This window comes from Vanacampus margaritifer, chromosome 10 (genome assembly GCF_051991255.1).
Source record: "Vanacampus margaritifer isolate UIUO_Vmar chromosome 10, RoL_Vmar_1.0, whole genome shotgun sequence".
Classification (NCBI taxonomy): Eukaryota; Metazoa; Chordata; class Actinopteri; order Syngnathiformes; family Syngnathidae; genus Vanacampus; species Vanacampus margaritifer.
Window position 1 is genome coordinate 3,776,026 of NC_135441.1, and position 20,508 is coordinate 3,796,533.

Below are 20,508 nucleotides of genomic sequence, written 5' to 3' on the forward strand. Positions count from 1 at the left end.
CGAAGCCATCTTGAGAAGAAGTTATTTTGTCGAAGGAGAAGGATGTTCGTCAGTCGTTGGTTGATGATATTTTTTTTTTTTTTTTAAGAGGCGTTGTCAGCCTTTTTCCGAACCCTGGCTCACTGCCAGAGATCGCAGGAAAGGTCACGGGACTTCATTCCCAGTGTGACTCTATCCTTGTGAATTGATGAAAAGGGGCATGTGACTCAAATCACCATTGAGTGATTTCCCCCTTTCAAACAGCAGATTGACACTTGGTCAGCTTTGCCCATGGAAAAGGCACTACAATGAATCTCCTTCCAGGACCTCCTACGCTGCAGCTTCCCTCCTTGGACAGCTTGTCAGGTAGACACTGGAAACGGTGTGGTGGGGCTCGGTGAGATGGCTCCAACTGGTGTGGGCGTAGATCATCAGATGGTTGCCCTTGGTGGCATTGTTGAACCAGAAACAGCCGGCCTTGTAGATGAGAGATGATACCAAGTATCTCCTTTCCGATACAAGCGCACCGCACAGGATGTACGCTCCTTGACCTTAAATGGACCTAGCCAATGAGGACAAGACCATTTCGGTTTAGTTACTTTCAACCACACATATTCACAATCATTTATTTTTGAAGGAACATCTGTTTAGCTTAGAGAATGTAGACACTATCTCCTTAATTACTGGGGGCCTCTCAACGTGTGACTCCCCCAGCGGAACATTGGGGGTGGGAAACGGCCTGTTTTTATGACCCTCAAAAGGAGTCCAGCCTTTTTATATCTTATGAAGTTTTTGTTTTTTCAAATGGGTTCGTCTAATCCAATATTCCTAAGAAGCCCTTATAATAGTAGATAATGATTAATCAAATATTTTACCATGATATTTACTGTTGTAGATTTAGCATAAATGTACTTTTTATCATACATCAAATTTCTGTATTTTTTACGCTGGTTTTTATTATAGCAGTGTAAATCATTTAAAAACAACATCATCTTAACTCAGAACTATTCATGTCCGGCCGGGCCATAAACAGTCTGAGAAGAGATTTATATATATTTATACCTTTAATAAACACTGCAGTCCTGCAGTTCATTTTTACAACTTGTCTCATAAAATAATGTCCACCAGGTGTCCCAATGTTCCTTCCACACCTAAATGGCAAATTCCATAGGCTCTAGAAATTATACTTTTTAATTGTTTCTGAAATTGAATATACTTACCGTATTTCTGCTATTCGGGTTGTCTTTTGTCATCTTTGTAGAACTTACTTTCCTCCAAGTCAAATCCTCTCCATTCTCCATCTGTGAATTAATTCACTCACATACTATAGAAGTATCACCTTATTCAGACTAACTTATAGTCCTATATTGATTTAATTCAACATGAACTGTTTGTGTGCATACCTTCCTTCGTGACACACACAGACAGACCAGTAACTGACTCCCTCATCTGATAAAGATCAATTTTGATCATTTCAGACCTGAATGTGAAAACTGCAGCCGCTTACAAATTGCTGCTTCAAAAAGGGAAAAAAACTGACACCTTGTGTCCTGTTGATAATAAAAACCAAATTGGGGCAATTTGGCCAACACCAAGACTACAGGAGCAGATCCTGCTTAGTCTTGCAACAATTCCTAAAAACAAAACCCTTGGAGGCGCAAATTTGAATTCTGTCCAGGCAACACAGGGTGAGGAAAAAACAAACTAACTGTAAAATAAGATAAAAGATCAAAATACCTACTTCAAATAAACCAAAAAGTAATCTTAAAATGCTAATTATCCTCCCCTCTTCTACAGAGTAGCGGGGCTTGTACAACACAGTAGGCAACTTTGCAGATCATGACCCAATTAAAATCAGTGCTGCGACCTTAATCAAAAATTAAAAAATTTTAACCAGCAATTTTGCCGTAAGTGTTCCACATCTGAGTCCAATCCAGAAGCTAAAATTTAAAAGGAAAATGGGCAAAAAATTAGAAGACCAAATTCAACAAGCATCAAACAACGGAAAATATAGTATTAAAGATTAGAATACATTTTATACTACCCTAATTCACATAAGCCGTTCTCAATTTCCGAAACTGCGTTGCTATAGATCACATCTCCTTTTCCGACACAGTACAGAGTGCAAACTGTACTCTAAACAGACCAAAATATGACTCAAAGGCCGATCTCAGATGACTCGAACTTTGAGTCCACACTGGAGTTCATATTCCTTCCTGTCCTTGTTGATAGCAGTTTATGCAGGGCAAAGTTCAAAGCAGGCCTTAGCTGTCACTGGAGACCCCTGACAGTTTCATCAGGACGGTTGTGATGAGAGTTTGAGATGTCTGCTCAAAGAGTTGATGGACATTTTGCTCAGATAATTCATAAGAGTCATTGAACAGTCTCATGGCGAGCGGATTTGCAGTATACCATCCTTTTCGCAGTCCGTGTGATCACTTCCCCCCCCCGAAAGTGACCATTGTTCAGTTCGCCGTCCACTCTGTGCCCAACAGCCAGGTTTTTCCAGCACGTTGGAGACACCCAAGAACAACACCTCTCGTCAAAGATTGAACCTGCCTGAAACACTTATACACTCGGAACAGACAGAGGGAGATGAGATCACAGCAAGAGATTTATATGCTTGTTATAATTAAAAAAATTATAATTTTCTCAAAAAATATGTATTTTGTAGTTTCATCTAAATGTGTTCTACATTATAGCAAGTAGTATTACTATATTTACGCATATGTCTACCATAGACTTCTTCTTCATTACATGTTACCTCAAATTTAAGAAAATGTGACAGCTGTCAGTCACCCTGGCCACTTGGAGGAAAGTCCTCTCCAGACTTCTAGAATGGGACTCAGATAAGGACAAAGGTTAAATCATTTTCACACCTACGAATGAGTTATCAGAGATGCAGGGGAAATCAAAAAATCAAAAAGGAAAAGTCTATTTCAATTAAAATTTGGTTTTATTACTTATTCAACTATATTAAAATTTGGTTTTATTACTCATTCAACTATAAAAAACACAGATCTGATTTTTAAAAAAAAAAAATAATATGGATAGTGGCCTGTAGGTATCATCTAGACCTCTTTATCTTTCCGCATTCTTCTCTTACCTAGAAAAAAGAAAAGCTCCCATTACAGGACACATTGCCCTCTGACTCCTATTTTCCACACAAATCCCCCCTCGTCCCATTTAAGACACAGGGAAGGAGCAGAAAAAAGGGGAGGGAAGATCACATTCAAACCTATTTTTTCAACAAATGAAATATCCACCCACACATTTCTTATTCACAATTACAGATTCAGTTAACTTCCAAACCTCCCGGATAGCCTCCACTTTCCTTATCTAGGTCTCATTCAATTACTCAACAATTCTCTCAACTTTTTCAAAATTTTGGGGCACATACGCACACACATACCAACTAGAAAAATTCCCATTATAATCACACAATTGACCCTAGTCATTTTATAACAAAAAACATTATCTCCTAATCACACAAATCACACATGCTCCAGATTAGTACGCCATCTAGAACCTATAGACTGTGGAATCTCCGCATGCCGAGCCAATTCCAATCCGAAAACTTTTGCCTTATTTAATCTATTTTCCGGGTCATGTCTCATTTCTAACAATTTTAAGCTGGCGGAGATTTTAGCCTAGCATTCGCCATGCGTTCATCAAACACGTTGTCGTTAGCCGAGCCGTGGCTAGCGGACTCGCTCAACACAGCTTTACGAGCAACTTTCACAGAGCTGCCCAAAGCAAGCATTCTAGCGTTAACCAACATTTGGTCCACGACCTGACATTGTCGTCTCACTTTTTTCCATTTAAAGAAAATATAGATGTGTTTTTCATGGAGTCAATCAGCATTTGGCGCTGTTTTACACAAGCAAGCTCTACAGACTTCATTAATGCAATCAGACATGTCTCAGATTTTAACGGTGGGAACCAACCTTTATCACAATTAGTCCGCATCCATTCATTTAAAAGATTTTTCATCTTTCGCCGTCGCCGTGGTGGCAGCGCTTCAGCCATGACGAGCGTTGCAGCCGTGACTTGTTCGCTTAGCGACAAGCTTTGAGTATGGACCGGAAGTTTATGCAAATCAAACCACCCTGAGTCTCGGTCAAAAATGTCGTCCATTATATGTAGTAAGTCAGTCGTTATAATATTTATTAAGTCAGTGACGTCTCACTTATGATACTACAATACAACAGATCAAAACTATTCTCATTAATCCCCCCAAAAAATTATTATATATATATTTTTAGAAAAAGAAAAAGAAAAAACTAAACAGAAATCAAATATCTTTTTTGCGCGACTTACTAAAATACTTATCCGGATCTTCGCGGGCGGCTTTTCACACATCACCGAACCGTAAAAATACACGGACGGGCAATATCACACCAGACCGTAGCGATATACGGCGTTTAAAAGCTCTCGCTCCGTGTGATCAATACGGGTGGCTTTAAATCAACACAACAGACACACACCGAGGAATTATGTCCCACGGTCTACTAATCCACAGCACACACATCGTAGAATTATATCAATACGAGCGGCTAATACACTCCCAGCACCCACACTGTGTAAATGATATTACACAGGCGGCTTATCCACACAGCCTATTCCACCGCGGAACAAATCTCATATGCCGTTTCCGAACGGCGGAGCGCTCCCACTTGACGTCACTTCCGTATACCACGGGCTTCCCATGCATGGTTCAATGTCGTAGTAATTGTCAGAATCGAGGACTTTCGCGTCCCTCCGTAACAAATACGACTTAAAAAAACCCTAACTTGTTCACAGATCTCAAATACAATTTGGTACGGACGTAATGCAGCTCTGAGTAATCCCAAACAAACAGAATTTCTCTACGTGGATAATTTGTCCACTCACCTTGTTAATATTTGCGCATTTAGAAATTCAGTTGTCAAAGATCATCACAGCTGTTGCAAAAACGTCCCAATTTGTCGCCGTCGGAGGTCACCAATTGAAGGTATTAGTTGATTACTATATTAAGTGTAATCTTTGCGTGTTCAAAATAATTGAAAAATGAGATCTGATGAAGAAGCCTTCTTTATAAAGAATTTATTTTAAGAGCTCTTAAAAGACACAAGACATGCTTACATTCAAAGGTGATGTTAAGCCTCCAGTGTGTCCATATGAAAAACACACAGTCGCTTTATAGATGAAAAAAGCATACTCCTCCTCTGAGGCTGGACAAAGGGTTAGCAATTATAATAGACAGACAAGTGATTTATTGACATGTTTACTCCAGTTTCGTCCAAAGCCGGAAATATATGATTAGACAGGTACGACCATGCGACCTAGACTCCCTCAGACCCACAGTGTTATCAACTTGAGAACTTGAGAACATGCCTCCCATGTGCATTCCTATCTCACCAGCTGGAAGGGAGTGAAAAGTGTTATTCATTACACTACAGTTATATGTCCAATATATTTCACACAAACATTATCACAGTTATATGGCATCTATATACTATAAGTTAATTCATAAACAGTAAAAATATGCATAGAAAATGTTAAATGTCTTCAAGAGATAAGAGACTTTTGTGCAATATAACTAGCTATTAGCATGAGAGTGTGTCGTGTACAGTTAGCTAATACACATTGTTTGTTATTGTTTTTTTTGTAGTTTTACGACGACCTAAAGAGGGTAATGGTCAGAGGCCATTGTTCAAATAAACAGCCCAAAAGAAAAACAAAGTCTGGTTATTTGGAATGTTGTCAACTCGCTGTCTAGCTGGTGAAATCTAGAAGCTTCGGAGTGAGGACAGCACAGTAAAAGGACAAGCAGCGCAGCGAGCATAACCACGAGGATTCAGCATTTCAACCATGAGCCTACGGTCAGTAACGCTGGATGAAGCAGACGACATGAAGTTCAAGGATGATGCCAGCAACACAGGCTACAAGGTGGAGTCTATACGCTCGCAATCATCCAATTCTTCATCAATAAGTTCTGCAGCACTAAAAGCAAGAGCTAAAGCAGTGGCTGCACGGGCGCAGCTAGCTTTCTTGGAAAAAGAAGCCGCCATAATGAAACAGAAGACTGAATTAGAAGTTAATTTACACGTTTTGAGTTGTCAGAAGGCTGTTGCAGTTGCAGAAGCAGAAGCTGCGGTTTATGAAGAGGAGGAAGAACTCATAAAAACTAAACCGAGCCAGATGTTAGTGGAACCACCGGATAATCCAATGCAACGCACAGCAGAGTATGTACAAAAACACACAGAAAGTCGCCATGAGGGATTCATATTGCAAGTTGATCCACTCGCTTGTCACAAAGCTGCACGGGAACAACTTGAAATGGCCATGTACGCAGAGAGTAATGAAAGCACACACAGTGTTGTAAAGAAGCATGAAACAAGACACACCGTGACACCAAATCCCCCCAAACTGTATCCGTGCAATGTCCCTCACACACCGTCAGATGTACAAGGTGTAAAAGACATTTCAAGGTACTTGACACGTAGGGAAATGTTAAGTACAGGACTTTTGCAGTATGATGACCGCCCAGAAAATTATTAGGCATGGAAGGCGTCATTTAAAAATGCTATAACAGATTTGAATGTTACAGCCCAAGAAGAACTAAATTTTATGATAAAATGGCTCGGAGAGGAGTCAAGTCAACAAGCCAAAAGAATCCGTTCAGCATACGTCTTCAAACCAACTGTAGCGCTTGACCTTGTGTGGGCAAAGACTTGAAGAATGTTACAGATCTCCTGAAATGATAGAAAATGCACTGTTAGAAAAGATAGAACTGTTTCCCAAATTCAGCAACAAAGAAAACACAAAGTTAAGAGAACTAGGTGACATTATACAGGAAATAGAATGTGCAAAGGATGGAGGATATCTTTCAGGTCTCTCATATTTGGACACAGCTCGTGGAGTGAACCCCATCGTGGAGAAACTTCCCTATGGATTACAAGAAAAATGGATTGCTACAGGAGCGAAATACAAGGAGGAACATAAAGTGACTTTTCCCCCTTTCAGTATCTTTTCAGCATTTGTGAGTCAACAAGCAAAAATAAGGAACGACCCAAGCTTCAGCATCATTTCACCTGCCAGCACAAGCTTCAAGAAAGAGAAAAGCTTCAAAGGAAACAACAGGCAAGTGATAAGCGTGCACAAAACAGATGTCCCTTGAGATGCTCGTTCAACCCAAAATGACTACAGCAAGCTAGTAGAGAGTCCCGACAAGCTATGTCCAATACATAAGAAGCCTCACCCGCTTAAAAAGTGTAAAAGCTTTAGAGCGAAACCCATAGATGAAAGGAAGTCATTTATAAAAGAGAACAGAATTGGTTTTAAGTGTTGTGGCTCAACGCAACATTTTGCAAAAGACTGCAGCGTGCAAATCAAGTGTACCGACTGTGGTAGTGACAGACATTTATCAGTGTTACATTCAGATCCACTTCCTGCTCCAGCTGAAAGTTCTGAAGCTGACAAAGATGATGGCGGGGAGACAGAATAGTGAAAGTGTATCAGTTGTTTCTAAATGCACAGAAATATGTGGTGATGCAGATAGCCCACATTCATGCTCAAAAATAAGCCCTGTGTTCGTCTATCCAGTTGGCAAAAGAGACCAGGCAAGAAAGCTGTACGCGGTGCAAGATGAACAAAGTGACAAGTCACTGGTTAAGTCACAGTTTTTTGAGCTCTTTAACATTAAGACACGCTCAGACACTTTCAAGCTCAGAACATGCTCAGGACTGTCAGATAATGTCGGCAGGACAGCAGTAAACTTTATGATTGAATTGTTGGATGGTAGAGTCAAGCTCCCACTCCCAAACGTAATTGAATGTGACATGATTCCAGACGATAGGAGAGAGATCCCGTCTCCGCAAGTTGCTATGCAGTTCCCACACTTACAGAAGGTAGCAGACAAAATACCTCCTGTCGAAGAGCAAGTACCTATCCTTCTACTTTTGGGAAGATAACTTAAACAAGTACATAAAGTCAGAGAGAGAATTAATGGACCACACAGTATGCCTTATGCACAGCGTTTAGACCTAGGGTGGGTTATAGTTGGAGAAGCCTGCCTAGGGAAGACGCATAAGCCCCCTACTGTAAACGTCTTAAAAACACATGTGCTTGAAAACGGCCGTGCTTCTTACATGAGCCCATGCCCGAACATATTCCAAAATAACTACCAGCCAAACACCACATGTGCCTTCAGGATGTACAGTGAAAACAATCACAACGATAAATTGGGAAAAACAGTTTTTGCCAAAACAAAAGATGATGACAAACCAGCACTGTCATTAGAGGATAGAGACTTTATTGACATAATGGAAAAGGAAGTGTTCCAAAGCGAAGATAATAGCTGGGTGGCACCGTTGCCATTCCGCTCTCCCAGACTGCAGCTTCCAAGTAACAGAGAACAAGCGTTGAAGCGTCTCAAAAGCCTCAGAAAAACACTGGAATGAAACTCTAAAATGAAAAGACAATACACAGAGTTCATACAAAACATGTTGGACAGAGACCACGCGGAGATTGCTCCACCCCTGGACTCAAACAAAGAACATTGGTACTTACCGTCCTTTGGTGTGTATCACCCCCAAAAGCCTGACCAGCTCAGAGTGGTTTTTGACTCAAGTGCAGAGTTTCAAGGGCAGTCCCTCAACAAAGTCTTACTGAGCAGGCCTGATTTAAACAATACTAGGTGTTCTCATGCGTTTTAGGAAAGAACCTATAGCATTTTCAGCTGATGTTCAACACATGTTCTATTGTTTTGAAGTAAGAGAGGATCATAGGGATTTTCTGAGATTCCTTTGGTATGAGAACAATGATCTGAGCAAAGACATTTGTGACTATAGAATGAAAGTCCACTTCTGTGGGAATAGTCCCTCCCCAGCGGTGGCTACTTACTGTCTAAGGCGTGCTGCAGTCGAGGGAGAGGAAGAGCAGGAACATGTCACCGAGCAGTTCATAATGAGACATTTTTATGTGGACGATGGTCTTGCGTCCACAGCTTCACCAGAAGAAGCTGTCGAAATACTCACAAACGCACAAAACATGTTAGCCATGTCGAACATAAAGTTACATAAAATAACCTCCAATGACCACAAAGTTGTGGAAGCTTTTCCTTCTGCTGAGAGAGCAAAGGATCTCAAAGACTTGGATTTAGAACTGGACAATTTACCCCTGCAGAGGAGCTTGGGGATGCTGTGGAACCTTGAAAATGACTGTTTTACTTTTCATGTCTCCGCTGAGCAAAAGCCATACACCAGGAGAGGTGTGTTGGCCACCGTAAACAGCCTATACGATCCCCTAGGATTCGTATCACCCATTACGATGCAGGGAAAAGCCTTTCTCCATGATGCAACGACTGAGCAAAGGGACTGGGATGAACCACTGCCCATTGAAAAAGAAGAGGAATGGAACAAATGGAAAAACTCCTTAAAAGATCTGGAGCAGCTACAGATACCAAGATGCTACTTGACGTTTTCCCAGACAACTGCCGGAAATAAAGAACTGCATATTCACAGATGCCTCCACTATGGCCATAGGAGCAGTAGCATATCTGAGAGCTCTGGACAATAAAGGTCAGTGGCACACAGGTTTCATCATGGGCAAGTCTAAAATAGCCCCCCGACCCGCGCACACTGTTCCCAGATTGGAGTTGTGTGCAGCAGTTTTAGCTGTAGAGATGTACGAACTCATTAGAGATGAGATTGACATAGAAGTAGACACTGTCAGATTTTTTACGGACAGTAAAATCGTGCTAGGCTATATACATAACAACACAAAGAGGTTATACACATATTTAGCGAATCGAGTGGCTAGAATCAGAAAAACCACACATCCTGCACAGTGGAATTACATAGTTACTAGCAACAATCCAGCTGACAATGCCACTAGACCTATTGCAGCTTCCACACTAGCTCACACAAACTGGTTTAGTGGTCCTTCCTTTTTGACGCAACCCAAAACTGAGACATTTCTATGTGACACTTTTAGACTGATCGACCCTGACACAGATGTAGAGATTAAACCAAAGGTAAATACCTTTATTACTAAAGCTGCAGCAACACAGCTAGTCACATCGCTTCGAAAGATTCTCTCAATGGATGAAATTTGCATCACTAAAGCGTGTGGCAGCATCATTCAAGAAAACAAACACACAAAGTATAGGCTGGAAATGTTTTAGTAACATGAACACTGTAGATGAACTGTCAAAAGCAGCCCAGTTTATCATTCACACAGTACAGAGTGAAACATTCAAAGAAGAGTACAAGTGCATAACAGCAAAGCAGCCACTCCCAAGACAGAGCCGTCTTAAAAAGTTAGACCCTGTCATTGATGAAGCGGGCCTTCTCAGAGTAGGAGGACGCTTGGCACCTGCCAATCTAACTATGGAAGAGAAGCATCCACTCATTATCCCAAACGCTCACCATATAGCTGTTCTTCTCATCAGATACTATCATGAGAAGGTAGCGCATCAGGGGCGGCACTTAACAGAGGGAGCGCTCAGAGGAGCTGGACTTTGGATCATCAGCAGTAAATGGTTAGTTTCCTCTGTCATTCACAAATGTGTGCACTGTCGTAAGCTTAGAGGACAACTGCAAACTCAAAAGATGTCAGATCTACCCGTTGATAGACTGTCACATATGCCACCGTTCACTAGTGTAGGAATGGACGTCTTTGGCCCTTGGACAGTCACCACACGTCGCACCAGAGGTGGGAGTGCAGACAGTAAGCGCTGGGCTGTACTTTTTACCTGCATGTCTACAAGAGCTTGTTAGACATTATTAACATTTTTAATTCTTTATTTCATATATTAACCAAGTTGAAATGTTTTATAGATGTAAAGTCAGTGAAATAGTGTTGAACTCAGTATAATTTGACCTTAACCTAAGCTGGTACACCTTGTTTGGTCGAAAATTCCTTCTCTTTTCTTTGCGCACACACATTCTGTTCGTGAGAACAGAATCTGCTTCAAACACCCACACACACACACACACACACACACACACACACACACACACACCACTGACTCTGTTTGCGCCATCGCTCACGGCCACTCTAAATCTGGTTCAACTTGTTTGTGAGATTTTGTTTTGGGACGAGAGGTCCCCTGAGAGTATATTTTGTCTAGAGATGAAAACAGGTGCAGTCTGTGTACGAGGGTAATATTGTGTGACATGTTGAGTGAGAGCCAATCTGTTCTGCTCATTCTTGGTAGGAGGAGAAGGGGCGTTTTGCTTTCGAAACGATACTATAAGAAGCCCTCTTCCCCAAGGGAGGGGGCACATGGGCACTTTTTAAATTCCACCTTTTACGTGATGTAAATTGTTGCCGTTGACCGGAGAATTCTCTGTTTAATAAATCATCCTTGCAAGGTGTTTTTCCTTACAAGAAATCTGTCTTCAAGTTTTTGGAACACGCAAAAGAGGACAAATTATTAGCCTCTTTCAAGCTGTGCACATTGAACTCATCAAATCAATGTCAACCTCCAGCTTTATCAACGCGCTGAGAAGGTTTTTCAGCATTCGCGGACCTGCACAAACACTCCGCTCTGATCGAGGCACCAATTCTATTGGAGCGTGCAATGAATTGAAAATCGATCACAAGGACTCTGAACTAAACCTTACCTGCAGGAGAAAGGATGTACGTGGTTGTTTAACTCACCACACTCCTCTCACATGGGTGGGTCATGGGAGAGACTCATTGAAGTTGCTAGACGCATCCTGGACAGCATTCTTTTGAAAGCAACACATATCCAACTCACACATGAAGTCCTAAGTACTTTCGTGGCAGAAGTGATGGCTGTGATGAATGCAAGACCCCTCGTACCAGTCTCAACGGATCCGGACATGCCAACCCTTCTCACTCCCGCAATGCTCCTTACACAAAAGACCAACACAGTATCTGCACCATCAGGAGTCTTTGCACCTCCAGATCTTTACTCCAAGCAATGGAAGCAAGTACAGTGTCTGGCGGACTCTTTTTTGGAAATGATGGAAGAGTGAATACCTTTCAACTTTACTACAAAGGAAAAAATGGACTGATGATAAACCAAACCTAAATATTGGTGATATTGTGCTATTGAAAGATGCACACAGAAATGACTGGTCTATTGGAAGAGTTGTAAAAACATTTGAGAGTCAGGATGAAAAAGTGCGTAAAGCATAAGTGAAAACTGTAAAAGATGGAAATGTAAAAGTATTTTTGCGACCCATTGTTGACATGGTTTTACTTTTACCAGATGAGAAGTAGATTGTCATTCATGTTAAATGTCTAGAAATGTTTAAGTAAAAGTTTTAGTGGTACAATTGTATATTGTACCAGGCAAGGAGTATTCTGCCCTTCAGAAGGTCACCGTTTGAGTTTGTGCAACCTTAGAGCGCCATCCAGGGGTTGCTTTGTTCATTGTTTTGGTAGAAGAGAGAATTCCAATGTGGCAGCACGCAACGCCGACTCGTTTATGTGCTACGCGAACTGTTGGATCCTGTTTCGTTGTTGCTTTAGACAAGAATTGTCCGTAAGTACATGTGATGTTAAGAAAATAACAGTGTATTCATTTTAGTTAATTTAGGACAGTATTAGAGATAAGAGACTTTTGTGCAATGTAACTAGCTATTAGCATGAGAGTGTGTCGTGTACAGTTAGCTAATACACATTGTTTGTTATTGTTTTTTTTGTAGTTTTACGACGACCTAAAGAGGGTAATGGTCAGAGGCCATTGTTCAAATAAACAGCCCAAAAGGAAAACAAAGTCTGGTTATTTGGAACGTCGTTAACTCGCTGTCTAGCTGGTGAAATCTAGAAGCTTCGGAGCGAGGACAGCACAGTTCCATTAATATAACGTTCTACCATGCTTAATGTGTAAATCCTAACCCTAAGTAAGACGTTTTGTTGAATATTCCCCCCAAAAATTGATGTTTAAAAATCGATTCGGCCACATAATGAATCCATTCAAGAATTGCGCGCTGCAATATCGCGATATATTGCCGAATTGATTTTTTCTAACACCCCTATAAAATACAGTATGTGCAAATAATGATTGGAAATAAATAAAGATGATTTGTTAATCCTTTTTAGGTGGGTTACATATAATTTAGTTCAGCATCCTTAGTTCTTAGCATTAAAAAAAACATTGATAACAAGTTTTTTTTTTTGCATGCATTTTCTATCCCCTGTGATATCCATGGCTTATTAAAACATTGTTTCTTACTAGTAACTGTTTTTAATGACAGTGCCCATTGTAAATTGGAATTAAAGTTGGAAAAAAATGCTTCATATGCTAGATTTGGGTCTTCATTTAAATAGACATCATACCAGTTTTGTTTTTCTAGATCCATCTTTAAGGCAGTGAAACAGAATATTTCTTTCAATTTAATTATAACTGTTTTGATTTGTTATAACTATTTAGAATTGGACAAAATTGCTTTGATTTACTCAGTATAGTTTTGTATGACAATTCTCTGTCACTTTAAATTCCTACTAAGCAAATGTATTGAGACATCATAGTGACCAATGGGGGCGTAGTCATGTGACTTTGGGAGGTAACATTTTGGAGGACAAGGGATATTGCCAGCAAGCGGTGGGAGGAACTTAACAGTTGAGAATCCAAGATGGCGCGGGTGGTTGCTATTTTCTCCTGTCCGGCGATGTCGTGAATAAATGTAGAGAAAATGCCTGAATTCACTGATCTCATGTATGTTTATTAATTAACGGCATGAACACGCAAATGGTAAGAATCCGCCATTTACAACAGCAGCAATATTATGTTGTGTTCTTATTCTTATATATTTATTTATTCTTCGATTCTTATTCACTTTTTTATCAATATAATCTTCAAAGGCTGCAAAGACAGGCAGATGATCACTTATCATTTATAATGAGTCCACTTTGGATTTTCAGATCAATTCTATTTGTAAATATGTTGTCTATTAATGTGGCTGTCTATTGTCATTCTACTAGGTTTTGTTATTAAAGGAAATATATAGAGATGGGACGTTTGACATTGAGACTCCGGAGCGTGTGTCAGCCGAGTGAGACAGACTGCTCGAAACAATGTATCAAAAGCCCCAATGAAACCTCCGTGATCACGTGCTGATGACGTATGGGGCTTCATTCGCGCTAATGAGATACCGGAAATTACGTAACTGATTCAATTGTTTTGGCGCGGTGTCAGCTGTTAAAAGGAGACACCGAAACAACCACTGCCTCCCCCGTAGTGATGGGATTTTGGATCATTTGGGTTCATTTGGATCGGCTCAGTGAAAAGAGCCGGCTCTTTTTGGCTCTCAGGCGGGTCTTTAAACTTTAGCTTTTCTTTTAAATATTTACGACAAATTTACGTGAAAAAGAGAGAGCGACCCATCACTACTACTACTACTACTAGAGAAAACTGACTTGAGAGAGCTTTAGGATGGAGAATTCCAATGCAAGAAAACGATCTCGTGTTTGGCAACACTTTGACGTTGTGTCACCCACAAAGGTAAGATTTTAATTATTTGGCATAATATTAAATGGTATATTATCAGCATTATCATCATCATTGTAGTGTTGTATTTACTATTGTACAGTTTTGCTAAATGTCTCACCGCAACATTTGCAATAATAAATGCTTACAGAAAATGAATTAATATTACTGTATCACTTTTAATAATGTTAAAACTTTAAAGGATTTAAAGGTCGCTGGGAATCTTGGCTGTGTTACCTACATTTAAAAATATCACAGCCTGCAGTATGTCCATGGTAACCATAATAATATCTTTATTGTTTCAGTATTGCATAACAATCAGAGGTGAGGTACTTACAGTATACATATATGATATGAAAAGTGGCACTATTGTTATGTTGTATTGAATGTAATGTTATGCTGCTGAAACTAAATTTCCCTATCTATCTTTACTTTGATTTATTAATCCAGTGCAAAAATGATTATCTGTCATATTTTTCTTTTCTAGATATTTGAAGGACAAACTGCTTCCCCGGACGGAGAAGCCACTACAATATTGGTTTCTCCACAAAACCACATACCCACATCTGTATCCAGTGGCTCTGCAGTACCTCTCAACACCAGCATCTTCAGTCCCCTGTGAGAGGATTTTCTCAAAGGCTGGTGAAATTGTCAGCCAGAGAACAAGCCGCTTGAAGCCGAACACAATAGAGCAAATATTGTTTTTGAATAAGAACTTATAAAACAAATAAATATAAAAAGTTGGGCACAAGCACAATTCCCTCATGTACATACTGGTATTTGCTTTATTTTCACTGTTGCACAAGCACTATTCCCTCATGTAGGTATTTGGTTCACTTTATGTTCACCTTCCATGTGTACCTGATGATCATTAGACAGACACAAATGTAAAACTGAATGTACTGGTGTTATGTTGGAATATAAAATCAGGCTTTGAAGACTATAGCTGGTATGACTCCAGCTGACCACCAGATGTCACCGGTACGATCTATCTTATGGGGCTTTGAAGCTTCGACTCTTTTTCCAAAGCAATCAGCCGAAAGCCTCAAAAGCGTCACAAGGCTTCATTTTCCCATCTCTAGAAATATACCATTTCCATGCATTATATTGATAAAGTCTGTTGTTTTTTGATGACCATTTGGGTTTAGTGAATGAATATTGAAGTCCCCTCATAATATTTGTGTGATGTTTTGGGTTTTGTTTGAGTTTTTCTTACCTTAGTTTCTGTCATGATCTGTTGTGTTCTGTTTTCCTGTGTGTGTCTCCCTTGGTCTTGTAAAGTGTAATCCCTTTCTTGTGTCAACCAATCAGTGCACTCAGCCACTCGTGTCTTGCCCCAGGTGTGTCTCGTTTTGTAATTAGTGTGTATATAATATATATAATATAGTCTCTTGTCTCCCCATTTGTCTGCGTCGATCCATTGTTAAGTTTATCATAACATAAGTAGGCAATCTCTTCTCTATCACATGCAGCTTTCAGTTAATTTAATTTTATTTTTTTTATTGAAAAAAATAAGACAGGCACCAAGGCGACGTACTCACCCTGCCAATGCGTATTCGACCAGCACTTCATCTCCTGGGGCTTTTGCACATTGTGCGTCAGATGCTGGTAACGCTCCGCCCACACATGCCACACAACCTGGAGGACTGCAGACGCAAACACCAGCACGACAGACCATGTCAGGTGTGCAGCTGTACTTGTGGCGCGGGCATGCGGCCACAACAGGCATGCACAACGGGCATGCAGAATGGCCACAACAGGTGACGATGAGTGCAACAAAGCTAATGTGTAGTAGGCATTCCACCGTTCCCATGCTAGCAAAGCACAGAAATCGGGGCCAAGGGTGAGTAGGCAGTCTGCTTTCTTGTAGGTATGGATCAGGGTGGTAGCTAGGAATGTGGCTGCTACAAATTAGCCCCATGGAGTCAATGAAATGAGTGAGTCAATGAAATGAGTCAAATTGAGACAATGTGCGTGCATGTAGATTAGTCAAGTGACACCAAACGCATTCCAAATAAATTGGTCAACTGGCAAAAATATAATAAATTAGACAAACAATTAAACAAAGCCCTTCCGCCCTGTACAGAACGGTTCTTGTGAGCTGCTCCCTTTTGTAATTGCATGTGAGCTTGTGGGTAGGTAGAGCCGAAGCAATGGCTTGCTTGTTTGGGCTTCTAAGTCACATGGCAGACAGCACAATACAAGGGGTGGGGAGGGTGCTGGTGGGGTAAAAAAACAACAACTGTCTGCTGACAGAAGCGGCAAGTCTAGCAACTTGGTTGTCCCGATTGATGAAACTGCAGCGACGCATACAAGAGCAAACTTAAAAACGACTATCGATCTAATGGCGCGAGTATCGATCCAATACAGATACCGACTTGGTATCTATTGGATCTACCCACCCACTTTCTCCGCCTACTTTAAATACATTGTCCTTCACTTCCAAAAACGTGTTACATGTTTTTTATGCAATAACATAGAGAAAGGCTTTGGTGTAGCTTCTAATATGAAGAGGTGGCTTAAAGAAATGGTAGTTATTAAAAAAAAAAAAATGGCCATCAGGTGGCAGCAGAGTATAGGATATCAGCCAGGGCCATGTTGCAACAAGCTCTTTTTGCCAGGAATGTAAATATTGATGAAATTTTGCTATATTCTATTGCTAATTGCTGCAAAACGGAAATGGATACAAATATACATTTTTTCCCCTAATAAAAGAAGGGACTCAAATCTTTCTTAGGGTAGGTTCCATGTTTTTATAGCAATAGAACAGAATATTATGTGGACCTTGCAAAATCAATCAAAATCCAGTTAAGCAGCCGGGAGCAAAGGGGGTTGCTTCAGTGAAAATGGCTAGGAGTGAATGAGTTAAACTCATTCGTAGTGCTTGAAAATATTTTGTTTCAAGTTTCACTTCAAAGGAGAAAAAATATATATGATTGTCAGGAATGTTCAAACACAATTTTAATTCACAGCTTCTGTTATCAACTGTCAAGACACACCAATCAACTGTGACAAATATATCAACCAACTTGGTTTTGATTTGTTTGAGCCGTGCTATTATTAGACAAGTAACATGTCTATTTTGAGTGGTAACCGTCAGCAGCTAAAAAAGACTATAGACATGTAGTGCAAAATGTCAATCAAGCAATTAGTGACAAGCTCATTGAAATACAACCCTAACCCTAACCCTTTTTATACCTGATGGATGTCACTTCTAAACCTTGTGTGATTGAATGTGCCGCTTTGTCCAGGGTGAAGGATTGGGCCAATCAAGTCATGAGAGACCTCTGCAAATTCTTACTATTCAGATGACTAGCTTATCAGTATGTGAGACAAATTTAGTTAATCAGCACTCAGACGACCCCCCCCCCCCCCCCACACACACACACAAAAAAAACAAAATAAAAAAAATACCGAAAGTGCAAATGGAGGATCACAGCACCCACAGTTTTTTTTAAGAGCAAATTTTTGTTCATTCGGTAATTTTACCGATTTGACATGTCATCGTTGCTCTCTTTTTTTTTAAAAAAATATTTTGTTTGTGGGTGAGTGTGTGCGTGCGTGTGAGTGTTGTAAGATTACATGAATTTTTGTAATCTTTTGCGTGTTCAAATAAATCTGATATGATGATATATGATGATTCGATGAAGAAGTTCCTTGCAAGTTTTTGTTTTAAAAGCTTTTAAAAGACACAGAATCAAGCTTACTCAAAAGTTGGTGAAAAGCTCCAAGTGTGTGTTTGATTGTGAATCTTCAGCATCTTTATACAAAAGGTCTTACATTGGGACCTGCCCCCGCCCTCCTTTGAATCCTTAGCAGAGTTGTGATATAAAACAGGTACAGTCCATATCTTAGTTACTTCCCGACTTTGGAAGTTTTGATATAGACAGGCTCTTGCCCTCTGAACCCTATTAGATTTTACGACAGGATGACCTGATGACCAGAAACGCTGACAGTATTTTAAACATCCTCTTCAGATGAGTCAACAGAAACCTTTTAGCCCACTCCTTTCTTACGGAAAGAGAGAGGATAGAGTTCAAACAGAGTTCAAAGAAATCATTATCACATCCTTATACATCTGGTGATTGAGTTACCATAGTAATATCTATTTCTACACATATATAACTAAATTCAAAACAGTTAAAATATAAATTGAAACAGTTAAATGTCAACAGTGTGTACTCATTAGTTCACCTAAAACCTATTAAAAATCCCATACCATCCACCTAAACTGAATACTTCGGAATCCAGCTAGAGTCGTAAGGTTGTCAGGAGACCCGAGGAAGGATCAAAGAAAAGAAAGGAAACTGAAATCCAGCACCGACCAGACATTACCTACTACCCACCAGGTTACCAACCAGAGTCTTTCACCAACCCCAGAAAAATCTAAAGTCCAACAAATTAGGGAGACCTCAAGAGACCAAAAAGAGACTGAGGAAAGGAAGGAAGGATAGATGAAGCAGAGTAAAATCCACAGACATCAGCCTCAACCAATTCAACGACCAGAGGAGGAAGCAGATTGTGTTTGAATTTCGATAGATGCTGGTGTGGTGGATCTGGCATGCATGAAAACCTCCACCAAAGAGGGGAGCAAGCAAACCCAGGAGCCAGGAACGCCCCTCACCCCAACACGGCCCGTGCCCCCAACCCAACGCAGCAGGACAGGGCACGGCAGGCCCGCCTGGCACACCACTGGCCCACAGCCTCCGCTCCCCCCACGACCCCTCTGCCCCCCATCCACCCCTGCCATCCACCACAAACAAGCCCCCCCGACCCCCAAACCCCGGGGACCCCCCGTAACCAGGCATTGGTGCCGGAGAGGGGCCGAACAGCGGAGCGTAGAGGGCACCCGCGCCCACCCCACCTACCGCCGTGTGGAGGGACGGAACACCGGGGGCAGAGGCGGAGATGGGGGCACCAGGGGACGGGCGGCACCCCCGAACCCCAGGCCCAGCGGGGAAAGGCCCCGGTCATCACGCCAGCATTCTTAGTGAAAGCTAACCCTGTTACTGAGTTCGCCAGCTCACCCACTGGCGAACTCTACCCCCTACACCGTGAATGTGACCCCACCCAGTGTTTATACAAGTGTGTGTGTGTGTGGTGCATTAGAATTGGGAGCTAGTGAGATGGAGCAGAGGGAAATGATATCCCACCGCTCCGATCCACCTGTCATGTCAGTGAGTGTATGTGGTGCATTAAAAAAATAGGGGGGGCATGGTGGCGCGGTGGGGGTAAGGCTTGGGGACCACAGTACTGCTCAATACTGTGGTCTGCCCCAACCGATGGCAACCCCCCCCCCCCCCCACACACACACACACAGTTGTATGGTGCATTAAAATTGGAGGGGAGTTGTAGGGCGAAGACAGTGTCTCCACCATACCCCACCCCCCCAAAATGTGTTATGTGCCCTATGTGTTTATAAACAAAGTGTATTGTGCAAAACTAGTGCAGTGAGTTAAGAGGAGCGACCAGCGGGGCCCTCCTCAACCGTGCGGGGGCAGGAGGTGCACCCGCCCACTAAACCCCCACCCACCGCACCGGGACCCCGGCGGGCATATAGGACCAGCCCGGCGGGGTGATAGGACTCATCCCCCGGATACTGGGGCCCGCCTGAGGTGCCAGGAGGCCTACCGGAGCGGGGTAGGCACAACACCAGTTCCCTGGAGCCCCGGGCCATGGATGGAACCCTCAGCCCAGGGGAGGGGGAATGGACAGGGGAAGGAGACGACAAGAAGGGCAAGGGGCAGGGGCAGCGGCAGGGCCGCAGAGAGAGGGGGAGAGCCCCCCTGTTGATGCTGATGCATTGTAGACTGCTTTGGATGATTTTTGCTGCAAACTTCATTCAAGGAGAGTATTGACGCTTGTTATGTTGCACTAGTTAGGTGACGGGGATGATAGAGTGTGCGGGGTCGTGATGGAACCAAGATGAACAAGCAGCTCAGTTTGCGAGCGCTCCGTAGCACAGGCAGTTAAAAACAGGATTGTGTGCGCGTGTGCTATTGTTAATGTGTATGTGTATCAGTGTCCCCCGCAGATGCGCCCAGCATATTGTCTCGTTGTGGAGACCACCTTGAATTGTC

General features: G+C 41.7%; 2 long non-coding RNA genes across 2 annotated transcripts; one reads left to right on the forward strand and one right to left on the reverse strand.

The window, feature by feature from the left end:
- Nucleotides 1-369: 369 nt before the first annotated feature.
- Nucleotides 370-4,011, reverse strand: LOC144059175 (uncharacterized). The gene is made up of 3 exons (XR_013295581.1): nt 3,927-4,011; nt 1,200-1,280; nt 370-541 (listed from the first exon to the last, which is right to left on the reverse strand). It is a non-coding gene; the product is annotated as an uncharacterized LOC144059175 (long non-coding RNA).
- Nucleotides 4,012-13,691: 9,680 nt separating this feature from the next.
- Nucleotides 13,692-15,197, forward strand: LOC144059420 (uncharacterized). Its single transcript, XR_013295659.1, has 2 exons — nt 13,692-14,443; nt 14,916-15,197. It is a non-coding gene; the product is annotated as an uncharacterized LOC144059420 (long non-coding RNA).
- The last annotated feature ends 5,311 nt before the right edge of the window (nt 15,198-20,508 follow it).